The sequence below is a fragment of the Lycium ferocissimum genome, chromosome 1 (genome assembly GCF_029784015.1).
Source record: "Lycium ferocissimum isolate CSIRO_LF1 chromosome 1, AGI_CSIRO_Lferr_CH_V1, whole genome shotgun sequence".
NCBI classification, from domain to species: Eukaryota; Viridiplantae; Streptophyta; class Magnoliopsida; order Solanales; family Solanaceae; genus Lycium; species Lycium ferocissimum.
In genome coordinates this window covers 38583006-38598344 of record NC_081342.1, presented here as the reverse complement: position 1 = coordinate 38598344, position 15339 = coordinate 38583006, and the positions used below count along the sequence as shown (strand labels likewise).

General features: G+C 37.9%; 1 pseudogene; it reads left to right on the top strand.

Moving 5' to 3' along the window:
- The first annotated feature begins 958 nt into the window (after positions 1–958).
- On the top strand, positions 959–1521 carry LOC132064341 (UDP-glycosyltransferase 86A1-like; annotated as a pseudogene).
- The last annotated feature ends 13818 nt before the right edge of the window (positions 1522–15339 follow it).

The window sequence follows — 15339 nt, the reverse complement described above, 5'->3', positions numbered from 1 at the left end:
TTATCCTCCTATATATTCTGTAATAGTACTATTTGCTGAGTATCAATTGAAAATCATATAGTCTAGCCTTTAGTTTTAGCTCTAGTTTCTTGGCCTGTTCCTATTTTTCTCCATTGTTGTGTTGAGAAGCTCCAACCACAACAAACTATCAGTTATTCACTTTTCCTACCTAAACTATCACCAACTAGTTGTCAAAACACACCTCAACTATCGGTTGTTCACTTTTAATGAGGTGTGTTTTGCAAACTAGTTGGTAATAGTTCAACTATGAAAAGTGAACAACTGCTAGTTATGGTGTGTTTTGCAAACTAATTAGTGATAGTTTAGGTAGAAAACTCACACACCTGATAGTTCAAGTAGGAAACTCAAAAAAAGGTGATACTTGAGGTGGATTTTTGACCATTATCTCAAAAGTAAATGGAATTAATACCCTTGAAAATCAGGCAGACAGCTTGCAATTATAACATGTTAAAATACATAGATAGTGAAAAAAATTCTTTTTCTTATCTGTGCGTACGCAATCGTAAGTTAAATCGTTTTCTTAAATGCATTAGCATACACATGATTAACTAGGATTTGCTATGATATTTATCCCTTTCTAAAGCTTATAACTCTATGCTCACTACAACATAATATGCTTTTAGCGGCAATTAATTTGCGGCAATAATTTAATTGCCGCTAATTATATTCTAGAATCAATTATTACCGGCAATACCAAATTTTAGCCCTAAAAATAAATGCCGATAAAGGCTTTAGCGACCTTGGATCTAATAGCATTAACCAATTCTTTGGTAAATATTTTTGTGACAATAACTATCGCTGCTAAAAGGAAAATATATTGCCACTGAAAGCCTCTTTTGATATAGTGGCTTGCGAGGACGTCATAGATTATATACCCGGAGTGAAGGCCATAAAGCCAACAGATTTATCTTCCTATCTTCAGTCTAATGATACAAATATGGTGGTGAACCGAATAATCCACAAAGCAATCTTCACAAGAGTGAAATAGCTGAATTAATCATTTGTAACACCGTGCAAGAACTCGAATCCACAACCGTCGCATCATTAAAAGAGAATCAGCCAGTTTATGCAATTAGACCAATTTTCTCCTGGCTTCACCAACTGCTCGGTATCAACGAGCCTATGGTCTGAGTCAGACTGCACCAACTAGATCGACACCAAGCCATATGGCTCGGTCTTATACGTTTCGTTTGGAAGCTATGTATACTAGTAAAGAATGTATCATGGAAATTGCATGTGGCCTAACAGTCAGTGAAGTGAATTTCATTTGGGTACTTTGTCCTGATATTGTTAGCGCGGAAGAAACTGATTATTTATTGATTGGTTATAAAGACCGTATTAAGGATCGAGGGTAAATTGTGCAGTGGTGCTACCAAACTGTTGTGGTGTTCTATTCCGTTTGTTTATTTTCCGTTGCTGACTGATCAATTCACTAATCGAAAATTAGTGATTGATGATTTGAAAATTGAGATTAATCTTTGTGATAAGGGTTTGATATGATGGAATATAGGCATAAACAGCGGAAACAAATAGCCAGGATCAACTTGCGTGTAATATACACATAATCAAGATATTAATCAAACATAAAATGATACTTATCTCTTGAAGAGTGAATGCAACCTCGAATCTAGCCATCAAGCACGAGCAAAAACCATCCACTCGTTCAGTCCCCCGTTCCACGGTCATCTACTGTGTAACCCAAATAATACCAGAATCTACGAAATTCATGTGGGCGAATTTCTATGGAAAAAGTGTAGAAACTTGTAAAACCCTAAGACCCTTTTTATAATACACGTTTTAGGGTTTAAACCTTTTCCTGAACTTGCTAGGTCTTTCTTTTCCACCAAGAAATCGGATTCCATTTAATTCTTTATTATTCGGGCACAGCAGGGACCACAAAATTGAATTAACGAGGCTTCCTATTATGGAATTAATTCGAAATATCTGAATTAATCCTACCATAGTAAATTACGAATTATTCCACTAAAAATTCGTAATTGCAATCGTCAGTTCAATTTCAAAATCATACATTAAAACTTATTTAACTCCCCATGTTAAGATTACGGATACCAATCAATTAAATTAAATTACTGACAATTTAATTCATTAACTAATTGAATCCTTTATATTTCCGCTTAACTTATATCATGTGACGGATACAAAATCTACCTACAGGATTTTCACATGAGATTTATAAGCATCCATAAAGGGGAATCATCAATCTCAAAGTCGAGACATGGATTCTATCAACTAATTATTATTTCACAAATGTATTTTGCCATTATCCAATTTACCAAGAATACATAGACCCGCAATTGAGTCGTACGTTTTAATAAATCAAAATAATGAACAAATCACATTGATCATAATAATCATATCAAGATTAACAGTATAAGTACACTTAATGAGCTAGAGAGGTTGTTTTATATATTCAGTACAAAAACACTTATCTCTACTTGGTCCGTTCAATACATACAAAATATACTAGCACAAGAAGATGAAACTATACCGTTCCCATAAAGAAGATACATTATATTTAATCTTGTGATACAATCATACCGATGGCTTTGTCCAATTTCCATCTTAGATTGATAACATAAACTTTATACTTATAAGAACCGATGATTTAATCTTTCATGTATAAGCTAAACTCTATACACTAAATCATCTACTATGTAAGTAAAGGACACACATAATAGTACATGACCTATTTAAATCTTTATTAAAAATTAAAAAATAATTGTTCTATAATAAATACTATATCCAAACACATGGTTAATAGTATATATCCCAACAATCTCCCACTTAGACTTTTAACCATGACAATTGTTAGAATATACCATATCTAAACGTATGGTTAATGGTATATACCCCAACAATAACCCACTTAGACTTTTAATCATGCATTTACAACTTTCACATGTATTCCTTTTGCACAACTACCAAAAGTCTTAGCCAATAAGCTCTTTGCAAAAAAAAAAAAAAAAAAAACTTGCGAAGTTGTTTTGTGATGCAACTTCATCTAGTAGTGCTTCGTCATAACTGACCGATTCTGTACTAAGATCTTTAGGGATCCTATCATGAAACTCTCCCAAAAATGTATTTCTTTTCATGATCCTATCATGAAACTACCCAAGAGTATACACCAAACCAATCTTGAATATTGTTCTCCCACTACGACTAAGTACTACTACTATTATAGTCACACTATCATATTCCTCAGTCTTGCTATTATCTTCATTGCCTTTCAGTGTTGAAATATTAACGACTTCATATAGTGTCATTTGCTTAACACCACTCCCACTACTTAAAGGTACTGAATTTCCTTACGCCTATTAACGTTTCTCCCACTACTTAAATGCAATGGAATGTCAACCCTGACTTGTCGGTTAGATGTTCTTGAATTTCTGAATTTTTAGATGACTCATTTGCTATTCCTTTGCTCAGTTCCTATAAAACTAGTTTACCTCTAGGAACTTGGTTTATTAATAGTCCTTTTCTAAAAATTTGGCATTTGTATTAACAATTACCTTATTTTCTTTTAGGACAGTAAATAAACCTCCTTTCGTTCCCTTTGGATATCTAATAAATATGCGTACATCCGTTCTTGATTCCCACTTATCTGTTTTCCCTTTGAACACATGTGCTAGACAACCTCATATCCGAACATGTTGCAGATTTGGCTTACATCCAATCCCTTTGTTCTATGGGTATCAAAGGTACTAACTTAGAAGAAATTAAATTAAGAATGTAACTCGCAGTTTCTAAGACATATCCCAAAATGAAAAAGCAAATATGACTAAGTCAATCATTAATCTTACCATCTTCATAAGAGTCATATTTCTCTTCTCTACCACACCAATCTATTGTAGAATACTTGGTGTTGACAATTGAAATGCAATCCCTCTATCTGATAAGTAACTAATGAACTCTGCAAAGAGTTACTCGCCACTCCGATAAAATCGCAGTGATTTAATATATTTTCCCTGACGCTTTTCATTTTTGCCTTAAATACCTTGAAATTTTCAAAGCATTCAGACCTATTGTCATGCCCTAGTTCTGGAGTGACGTGACCGCCACCCGAAGCCAAACCAGGCCCGAGCGAACCACTCTAAATCTGAAACTTTGGGGGAGTAATCCCGAGGTTAGACCGGTAAGGCCTACCTGCACACATACAATACCCACAAACCGCAATCTGAATATATATTAACTATCTCATCTGAACTGTGCACGCATACACAAAATATGTATATATACAACTGAGCAAGTCGACAAGGCTGCTATGATCGTACAATGCCAACAGTGTCCAGACATACATATACAAGCCGACAAGGCTATCACCCAGACACACCATATACATATAGGACCCGTCTACAAGCCTCTGGGAAACGTGTGACTATACCATACAATCAGAAATCAAAAGGAGAGACTCCAAGGACCTGGGAACTCCGAGCAAAAAAGGAGCTCACCAATCAGCTGATATCCGACTCTGCCTACATGGGAGGTTTATCAGTCTATCGTTCAGTACCTGCAGGCATGAATGCAGCGCCCCCAGACAAAGGGATGTCAGTACGAATAATATACTGAATATGTAAAGCAAGGTAACAGCTGGAATAAAGTATCAAGCTATACTCTGGATATTTCAAGAATGCATCTGGAGGTACTCTTCCTAGGTTGCCTTTTATCTGAGGCAAGATAACATAACTCTATAGATATAACTCCGTGACCCGAGGGTTAGGCATAGATAACTCCATGACCCGTAGGTCAGGTAATAACTCCATGGCTTATAGGCCAGGTATAAAGAAAAATATATGTATATCATGCAGTATATCATGCATATCTTTGAAAAATACTGATACTGTAACATGTCTCTCCCGTCTCTCTATAAACTCAAGGACATAGGAAGGGGACATGGCCCCTCAGAAAGAATAACAGAACACTCAAAAATCTGGCAACAATATGACAAGCTCTGCTTAGACAAATCTCTAGTCACAAGGTTTATTACACTCTTACCATTTATGGAATCATGCCAAGAAAAGAAGGAACAACCTTAACATACCTGTTTGATCGCCTACTACTTAATGCTTATTCTCTCGAACTCGTAAATCTACATTCAAGAGAAATCATACTACCATTAGACTTATCGTCATATGCCTATCTCAAGTCATTAAATTAGACTACTTTAGAATCTGCCGAAATTCAGACAGCATCTCCCCTGTTTATATCCCTAGCCCGAAATCACAATCCAACAACCAACAACAACAACAACAACAACAACAATACCAACATTGACAACAACGTTATCAACACCAATATGCTCCATAAAGCATCCCTCAAGATGCTTTCCAAATTTCTCGATTAACCAACCTGTTATACAACTATTTAATAACCTCATCTCCGTAAATAAACTTAAATCGATATCAATAAAGGAAGATTCATACCTTACCTCCGCTAGAAACGCAATATCTTTTCTTTACACCTTGAATTCAAACCAAGAATCGCCACTATACGATTTTATAATCGTAACTATATGCTGTCTGGACCAGAATCTAGGGATTATACTTGATTCGGGCTAAAATTTGATGTTTGAAGGTTGGGGGAAATTTCCAGAAGTTTGGAGGATTTTTTGGCGTGTTTGGATTAAGAAAGAGGGAGGGGAGGGGGGGGGGGGGGAGGGGTAAGCTATATAATGTTCCAGAGTCTGCCTGGACCGACTCAAAAATTGCTCAGCGCAATCGTGCTGCCTATTGGCGCGTTCGCGCTGAGTTGCTAGGTTCTCCTCTGCGCGTTCGCGCCCCCTTCTGGTGCATTCACGCAGGGTTAATCCCCTGCTCTGACAGCCCATCTTAAAATGCTCATAAAATTTGATTCTGATGTCCGATCGATACACGGTTTGTTGCATTGGAAACTAGACTTCCTGAACTTTATTTTAGGCTTTTGTTTCACTTAAAAACTCCTAATATACTAAAAGATATTCTTTCTCCAGATTGGACCAAATTATCGTACGAGATCTTATCCAACTTTTCTTCAGAGTTCCGAAAACTTAATCTCCTTGATTCGCTTGTTCTCCGACCCTTTCGTGACCTATTACATGAACTTAAACCCTCATAATCATAAGATAGTATGTACAATCTTGTATATTTTCGAAAATGGCTCCCGTGTCCCTAATTGAACAACTAATACCTAGCAAATCTCAATGTACAAAACTACGAGGTGTACACTTATAGAGCATCAAATAAATATATTAATATCATGAGTAATCTTCTATGAATGTCATAGAATACTCAAAATCACCTCTTGCCTTGAAGTTCATTATACAACACAAATCAGAATGGATTAGCTTAACTTATCATTAACTTTATTTCCTTTTAAGAGAAAAGGTCTCTTATTCATTTTTCCTTCTAAATAGGACTCACAAGTTGGTAGTGCCTCCACTTTCAATGAACCTTAAAAGTTCATCCTTTGACCAACTTCTTAATCCTATTCAGATTAAAAATGACCTAGACACAAGTGCCACATATAAGTTTATTCAATTCCTGAAAAAAAACAAATCTCTTATGGGACAGATTATCTTTATTCAGTTAAGAAGAGATATTAATTTAAAGTTTTTGCGCATCAATGTACTACAAGAGATAAAATGTTTATCAAGCTCAATAACACAAGAGTTGCAAGAACAATAAACTAACTATCCATCTCTTGTTTGGTTAGAAACTGAAAATAAATTCTTTCTAACAGAAGTTACATATAATGCATTCTTTAAATTAATGTCTTATCTTTATCAGACGAAGTTCCTGACTAGTAGTAAGCGAGTTAGATAAAGTCTATTGAGAATTTAAGATATAATCATTAAATAGATCATTAGTTATGTAGTAAGAATAGTAAAATTCAAAACACACATCACACATACAACCATGAATACTGAATAGCTAGATTCGATAGGGAAACTTAACTATTCATGCAAACTATATGAGTCATGACAGATAATTAACCCAGTAAACTGCTAATTTAAGTTAGGTAAATATCACTTTTTGAGTTGGAGAGTAAACTGCTAATTTAAGTTAGGTAAATATCACTTTTAATAAACCCTAGTTCCATTGAACCAACGTGTTACTCAGTTGGAGAGTCAAGATAAGCTATCAATTAACTAAGGACTGAAGCACAATAATTAACCATAATGAATCTATCCGATGGGGAAGAAGACCTACTGTTATAGCCCACATCTGGTACGTTTGGAAATTCTACAGTCGTCGCGGAAAGTTAAGGGCGAGACGACTTCCAAAAATTATTTGCATGTGTAAGTCGTTATAAAATTGTTTTGACGATTATTAGTATGGAAATATTTAGAAAGGTTAAGGGTAAAGAGAAATTTGTAAAATGGCCAATGGAAATAATGTGGAAGGTTAGGGGCAAAATCGGAATATTGAGAAAAGTCGAGGGGCAAAAATGGAAAATTTGCAAAATGGCATTTTGGTAATTTTGTGGAAAGACGAGGGACAAAATAGTAATTTCGCATTAATTCTAGAGAAAGTCTTGAAATGGGAAATCAAGAAAATTCTAGAAAAAGGAAAAGAAGGAAAAAAATGAAGATTTTTCTAGAGAGGGGCATGTGCCCCTCACATGCTACTTGACTACATATATATATACATAAGTCTTGAAAAAAATAAGACAATTCACCATTTGGATTTCTAGAGAATTGGAGAATTTGAAGGAAAAAAAAAAGAGAAGAGGGCACGGTTTTGAGGGCGGCCGAACCAGCCCCTTAAAGGTGATCCGAAAAATGTTTTCTTCATGCTACTATACTAATTGGAAGGCCCTCGTCGTCGTGAAGAAGTTGTTGGAACGAGCAAACTACCCGTTTTGCAAAAAAGAGAGTCTAGCCGTGGGGTGAAGAAGGAGGAAAAGGTATGGTCCAATCTTATTTTATATGTGTTATGCATGATTTGTGGATGTTATGAAGTGTGGAATAAATGAAGTTCATGAAGTTATGGTGTTGCTATGTGTGGCCGAACATGTGTGTGTGTGATTGTGTCGTGTTTTGGTTGTTGTTATAACGCGTAGAAACTAGTGAATTTCATGGAAATATTGATGTCTTTGTTGTAGCGTGCATGTTGGTATGGTAACCATGTGGATGTGTAGTTGGCCGTGTGGTGTGTGGTATTGAAGGGTGGCGAATTTATGGTATTTAGCATGTTTTTGTGTTATTGTAATGCATGGAAAAATGAATGAAACGCAAGGAATGTTGTATGAGGTGGAGTGGCCGAATGGGGGCTGCCTAGTGTTCATGAAATGAATTAATGTTATCTTGCATTTTGGTTGTCGTCGATATGAATTCTATGACGTAAAATGAAAGTTAATGATCCCGTGTTGAAGTTGCATCCGTGCGGGCTGAATTGGAGTGTGATATGATTTGAATATGCTTCCTTGAATTTATGGAAATAATATTGTAAACATATGGAATTGTTGGTATAGTTTATGAGTTTGAAAGAAATAAATGCAATGTTGGAATTCTTGTGGCATTTGGAAGATTTGGGTTGGAATATTTTGAATATGTTGTGAGTTGAATATTGATATCGTTCTTATGATTGTTGGTTTGATTATTGATAGTTTGGCCGGGTTGAATTCCCGATTGTTGTTGGTTGAAATTTAGCCGAGTGTGAATCTCGGGGTGCCGTATTCACGAGAGAAATCTTGCCGAAATTTCGATGGCCTATAAGTGAACTTGTATGAAAAATTAAGGCGAAAACAAGTCGATGAATCTAATGATCATATGGATCCTTTTGAATGTAGATAAGCAAGTTGGGGCGAACAAGTATAGCTAGCAAGGCGGCACAGGTATGTAAGGCTTACCTTTTCTTTTATGGCATGTCCTAGAGCTAATAAGTTGTGATATAATGTGTATTTGGGGTAACTCGCTCTTGAATTCCAGTCCGTTATGATTATGATTATGTCGTGTGTAAGTACGTTAGTATCACTAAGTTGTGTATGTCGATAAATGAATAAGTATGAGAAGGTTTTGTGATTAAAGAAGTTCTGTAAGTAAGAATAGTTCCAACTTCGTATGTTGTCTCGATTTTGTGCGAAGTGGGCCCACAATTCCCGATATTCCCCTTATGTATGTACGTCGTATGGTATTCGGATATGTCGTCGTATGATATCCGGACATGTCTGTTTGTATGGTAAGCGGACGTGTCCGTCCGTATGGTAAATGGGTATGTCGTCGCCTCGTTCTCGAAAGCTCGTAAGCTAAATGTTCCGGACTTCGCGAATGATTCGGAATTACGTCGGAATGTCCGTTCGATATAATATGCTTCGACCACCCGATGCGATACGCTCCGGCGTTCGATACGATAATCCAACGTTTGGTAGAGCGATCGAAATCGCGTCGAGCCTCGGATATCGGTAAGAATATTCGTTTGTCGAGTCCGGATTTATATGCATATGTTTCGCACTACTCGCTCGTGCAAGGCTCAATGTATCTTTCACTGCGTCCGGGCCGGTTCGATATGTTATCGTGCGCGTTGCTCGCACGCATTTATGTACGCGCTATGTCGCTCGCTGCGTCCGGGCCGGGGTTACGTTATCGTGCACCTCTGTGCATTGTTCACCGCGTCCCTCGTGGCGGGCGGGCTCGTTTTTATGATATGATATTATGATTTGATGTATGGGGTGGTGGCCGGGATGGCATCGATTTGATTTATCATTTCTTAGCGTCCCGTACTAGGGCGGGTTACGTTACCGCGCGCCCTCGGCTGGAGGGCCGGGTTACGATATATGTACGCTACGGCGTTATGATTGTATGCACATCGATATATGATTCGACTATGCTACCGCGTCCCTTAAAGAGGGCGGGATACATTATCTGCATATGAGCGTGATGCTTCAATAATCCGTATGTTACGTACGATATGAGTACGATTTGAACGCGGTTCCGTACGTCGCGTATGATCGCGTATCGGTGTGTACGATGCGCCTCCGCATTACGTATGTTACGTACAACCGTACGCACGTATGAGCTGCCTCGGGCATTCTGTACGTTCTGCATGATTTGTATCAGCACATATGATCTGCGTCTGACATTATGCTCACTCTGTATCCCGATTCTGGTTATGATCCGTCTGATGTACCGTACGGGTCTCCGACCACGGTCCGTACGGTATGTCCGTATGCTTTCGTATCTCCGATTCGGTCTCTACGCCCGACCGTTATGCTTCCGCCCCTACGTTATGACTAAGATTCCGTCCGTTACGATGCGTGTTCCGAGTCTCGATTACGGTTCTATCACCCTATTCCCCGTACTTTAATTTGATTATGATTTTATCTGTAGCTTTTACGCTTTACATACTCAAGACATTTTCCCGTACCGACCCCTCGTTCTCCGGGCTGCGTTTCATGCCGCGCGGTACCCACGGATGAGTTGAAGATGCCCGGATGATTGGTGAGCTCCAATTCCTTCGGAGCTTCGTTGAGTCCGTGTGTGTACGTTATGCATTCCGGATGGTACTAGAGACTTGCAGACGGCGGTGTGGGTATAGTGTGTCAGTTGTGTAAGCGGCTTCATCAGCCGACGCGTTGTACTATGTTATGTATAAGTTTTATCTGATTTCAGATTTTGTCCGATTTGGTCTGTATTATATTCTGGTATGATTTAGAAAGAAAAAATTTACGTGTGTGATTAAGGTCTGTGGGTTCGCTCGACCTTAAATCAAGGTCGGGTGCCCATCACGTCCCTCGGAAATTGGGGCGTGACACCTACGTCAACATATAAACTCATTATATCACTATTACATACAATGGAGACCATAGAGAATGAACCCTACCACCACTGCTTCAAGAAATAAAATTTTTATTTAACAAAAATTTCTAGAAAACAGAAAAATGACCGAAAACCCATCTAAATGACCCTGGATAGCCAAAAATGGGCCTAGGTCACGAGCATAGATGGTAAGTATTTCGCAGTGGGTCATTTCCGATGAACATACCAAAGTTCGGGTCAATCAAAGTTTATCAAAAATCAGAATTCCGAACCATGACCAATTCGGATAAAAATGTTCAAACAGAATTTTAATTATATATATATATATATATATATATATATATATATATATATATAAATTTGTTCAGTAATTCTTATCACATATTATCATTAGCGTACTAATATACATGAATCAAGTACAACGAACAAAATTTTAAAATATGTTAACATAGTCTTAGTGTTGTTTTCTGGAAATTAGCATGTTTATCTAATCACTAATATAAAATTCAAAACACACCACATAGATATTTATGCACCTTGACCAACAAATTTCAATAGAAAAGAACAATTCATGCAACATATATATGTGATGCCAGATATTCACTCAATAAATTTAAAACCAGAGATAACTCGGATGGATAGTATACTGTTAATTTAAGCCAAGTGAATATCATTATCATTATCTCTAGTTCCATTGATCCAACATGTAACTCAGATGGAGAGTTAATACCAGTTATCAATAACTAGTTATTATAGCTAGTGAAAATGTCACGACCCATTTTAGGATCGGGCGGGCACCTACCATTTCCATCTCGGTAGGCAAACCCTCAAACATAATCGTAACTCATTTACTCAATATTAAGACATAAACATAATCAAAAGCGGAATTAACTCTTTTTATAAATAAGCGAAAAAATTACAAAAGTGGCTTATACATAACAAACTTCCCAAAACCTGGTCTAGACTAGTACAAGAGCTTCTAAGACATGATTAGAATTTGAGTGAAACACAAATAAAAAATTAAATGGGACAACGCTGTTGGAGTGAGATAACAGAGTCTTCAAGATAGTGCTGACCAATCTGCGGGCTATAATTCCACGAACTCAACCTGAAACGAATCCACACCCCAAAAAGGTGTAGCAAGTGCAGCATCAGTACAACACTCATACTGGTAAGTATTGATACAGGCTATGTGTCCACCAAATAATGTATAAGGGTCCTGGTTGTGTACCAGTTCCCTTATGCAGTGCAGTATGTAAAGGACACAGGATGTTACCGCAAAAAACTCCTTGCTCAAGGGATTAAAAACCACGACGTACCCCAGTAGGATTTCAACTTCACTACACCGAGCAACTTTAGGTTACAACTCTATCGTAAGCTAGGAATTAACTCCCATAATCCCTTACCCTTACAATAACCCCCGTAGTCCCTCCACACTTGCAATACTCCGATTGCAATCACCTCCACTTGACTAACTCTAGCCAAGGACTACTAATACACCTAGTATGATTCTATCCTAGCGTACCACTCAAAAGTTGCGGAAACATACTTCCAGCAAGTACACTTTGAGACTTTTCAGAAACACCTATAATTAGCTTCTCAAACAAGAGGAGTAGGTATAAAATTTAAGTACAAACGAACAAAGACTGACAACAGTATAAAGAACTTAGACTAAAACTTGTGTCTAGATCAGGTTCTTCAACTTGTAGGTGACTTTGTTCTTGGGAGATCTTGAGAACTTGTGTTGGCAGCTTTGCACGATTTAGATTAGGTTTTCAAGTCTACTCAATATGTTTCCATCATGTTATATATAGTGGGAGCATGTGGGGTGAAAAGATACCACTCTTCAATTTTGACCTAAAGCATGGGCCACCTCACAGCTGTACTTGTGTGCAACAAGTGGCTCGGCTTTATAGTTGTCTCTGCCGACAGTGCAAGATGCACAGAGAGCAGATTACAGACTAGGTCTCTATCTGATTTTGAAACAGTTTGACAATCATCAAAACACGAAGGCACTTGGAACTATCAATTTCCCTCTTTTTGATGATGACAAACTCATAGACTATATTCCCCCTGAGAACCAGCTTCTCACTTGTTCCTCCTGCGAAGCAGACCATCATTGTCAAGGCACCTGCAACATGTTAGTTTCAACTGGAAGACAAACATTGCCACAATATCATCATATTTCAATCTTCCAGTCCTTTCCCCTTGCTCAGCACATCTTCCCTCGGTTGTGAATTTACAGCATCACAATAATTTATTCGACCTGTCTTCCCGCTTAATCATCGTATACTTCTCATAACTTACAAGCACATATCCAGCTTAGCACATTCATTTCTTTCTCATTTAAGCATAATCGTATCACAAAACACATCAACCAATCAACATCACAACATATCAACCAATCTTCTCCCTTTTGGCATCATAAAAAATAACTAAAGTGCAGCCAGTAAGAAGGTCAGGTGCATCAACACATATCCACAGGGTAATTTACGATGATCAGAGTAATTGAGAGTAAGCCAGCAATAACAAAGAGTGATCACAGAACAGATAGTAGTTTAAACAGTACAGACATATGTTAAACCAATTACTATTGTACCAACTGAAGGAGAAGTAAAGTCAAACGTCAACACAGAGTTAGACATAGGAGGGGAGGATAAACAAACTGGGGAGAATTGCTGAGGAACGGGTTACTGGGAATGATTTAGGTTGTGAAGAATCTCGTCGACCTTTTCAATAATTGCAGTCTGATCCCAAAGCATTTGGTTCCTGAGTTTTTCCACTCTTACTTTCAACTGATCCTTCAGAAGAGCATTCTCAGCTTTTAGTAGTTGAATTTCTAATTTTGCTGCTTTTAGGGCTTTGGTCAGGGTAGGGATGGTGGAACCCGCTCCTTCAGCAACATACTCACAGTCTTCTGGAGTAGCCATGGAGAGCATGTTCTCTACTATTCCCAAGGTGGCTTTTCTAGTTCTCTTAAACAGACCTGGTTCCTTGCTTGTACTGAGCCTCCTTCTCTTTTGACCAGTCGATTGAGTATCACGTCCTTCTCTTCCTGTCTTTTCTTTCATTTTTATTTCCTTATTCACCTGTATTTGTGCACTACCAGAGGTCTGTCTGTGCACTGGGTGTAGTATGATATCTCCATCGAAGTCGACAGTAGTCCCTGAATTTTTTTTGAAGCACTTGATATCTCGACACAGTCTTTTGGGGTGTCAGTGCTTCTACTTTCCACAATCGTCCCTTCTTCTCTTACACTCGATACTTTTGATAAGGAGTTTGATGTTTACAAATATGAATTTTTAAGTTAATGAAGTCGAATTATTTTCTTGGGTTATAAGCAGATTTTCTCCTAGTTTTGTGATTATTGGTTTCAACGGAAATAGAGATAGGAGATTTTGAGGTTGCTTTACAGGCATTTTGGTCTGAGGAGGTTGGATTTTGTGATGATGATGACAAGGAATCCATGTCACTTGATTAGAGAGCGATTGGTCACATTTAACAAGTTTTTGGCAGCGGGAGGGAGATGTGAAACAGTTCAAAAGAGAGACGTTATGGAAAAAAGGTGACTAGCTTTACTTTTAAGGTGTTGGAGATGGCGATTTAAAAAGGTGTAAGAGAAAGGATGGGTTGGTTCGGAAGTGAAACGTCGATTTAAAGGATTCGTTGTTTGAATTTGAATAGGAGACGCTTGATTGACTTGGCAATTAAGTGGTTCAAAACATATAAAAGTACTGAGAAGACTACTAACCTGAGCTGTAGAAAGACCAAGTATTTGGACACATTGGTGAATGTGTCAGGCAAAACTTTAAAGTGTGCGCCATTGTTTGTGCTTATGCTCTCCTGATTCAGTCATACATATACACCCGGTATTCTGATTTCGACAACCCCAGAATTCAAATCTTCCTCTTTGCCACCAATCGTCGCATACCTTCCTATGAAGGCTTCAAGGGGAAAGGAAAAGGAACTAGGAGATCTAACGACTAACACCCGAAATAACAACATCCATTCACTCTCCCCAACCTGTAGGCGAATTCACTAATTGGTTTTGGGAACCCAGACAAGTTTGGATCCTTTATAATTGTAAAAAGGATGAATTAAGCTCTTCTTAGCCCACATGGGTAGTTCATTTCTTCTCCCCTTTTGAGATCCTTTCTTCTGAAGACCAACTCCTCCTATTTCAACTCCTTTTTTGACAAAATTCTTGTTCCTCTGAAGAGCTTCAATTCTTGCATTACATACCTCCTGGTAGTGTCCTGCTTTCCCACAGTGAGTGCACAACCAATTTTCAGTTGTGGAGACATACTTGCTATGAGGGTTGTAGGGCATTTTCTCCTTTTCAAAGCCAAGCCCTTCTTTACCGTCTCCTTTACTTTTGTACATGGAGGTAATCACGTCGGAAGACCAGGTCTAATTGAGAGCTTTGTCAAGATCAAACTTGACCCTATTCAGATCTTTTTCTACTAACTTATTCTTCTCAATCTCAGAAATGAGACTTAGTTTGGCTATCTTTAGCTCCTTTTCAAGCACTAGAAAAGTTTCATTTGCTTCACCTTTTCCTTTGA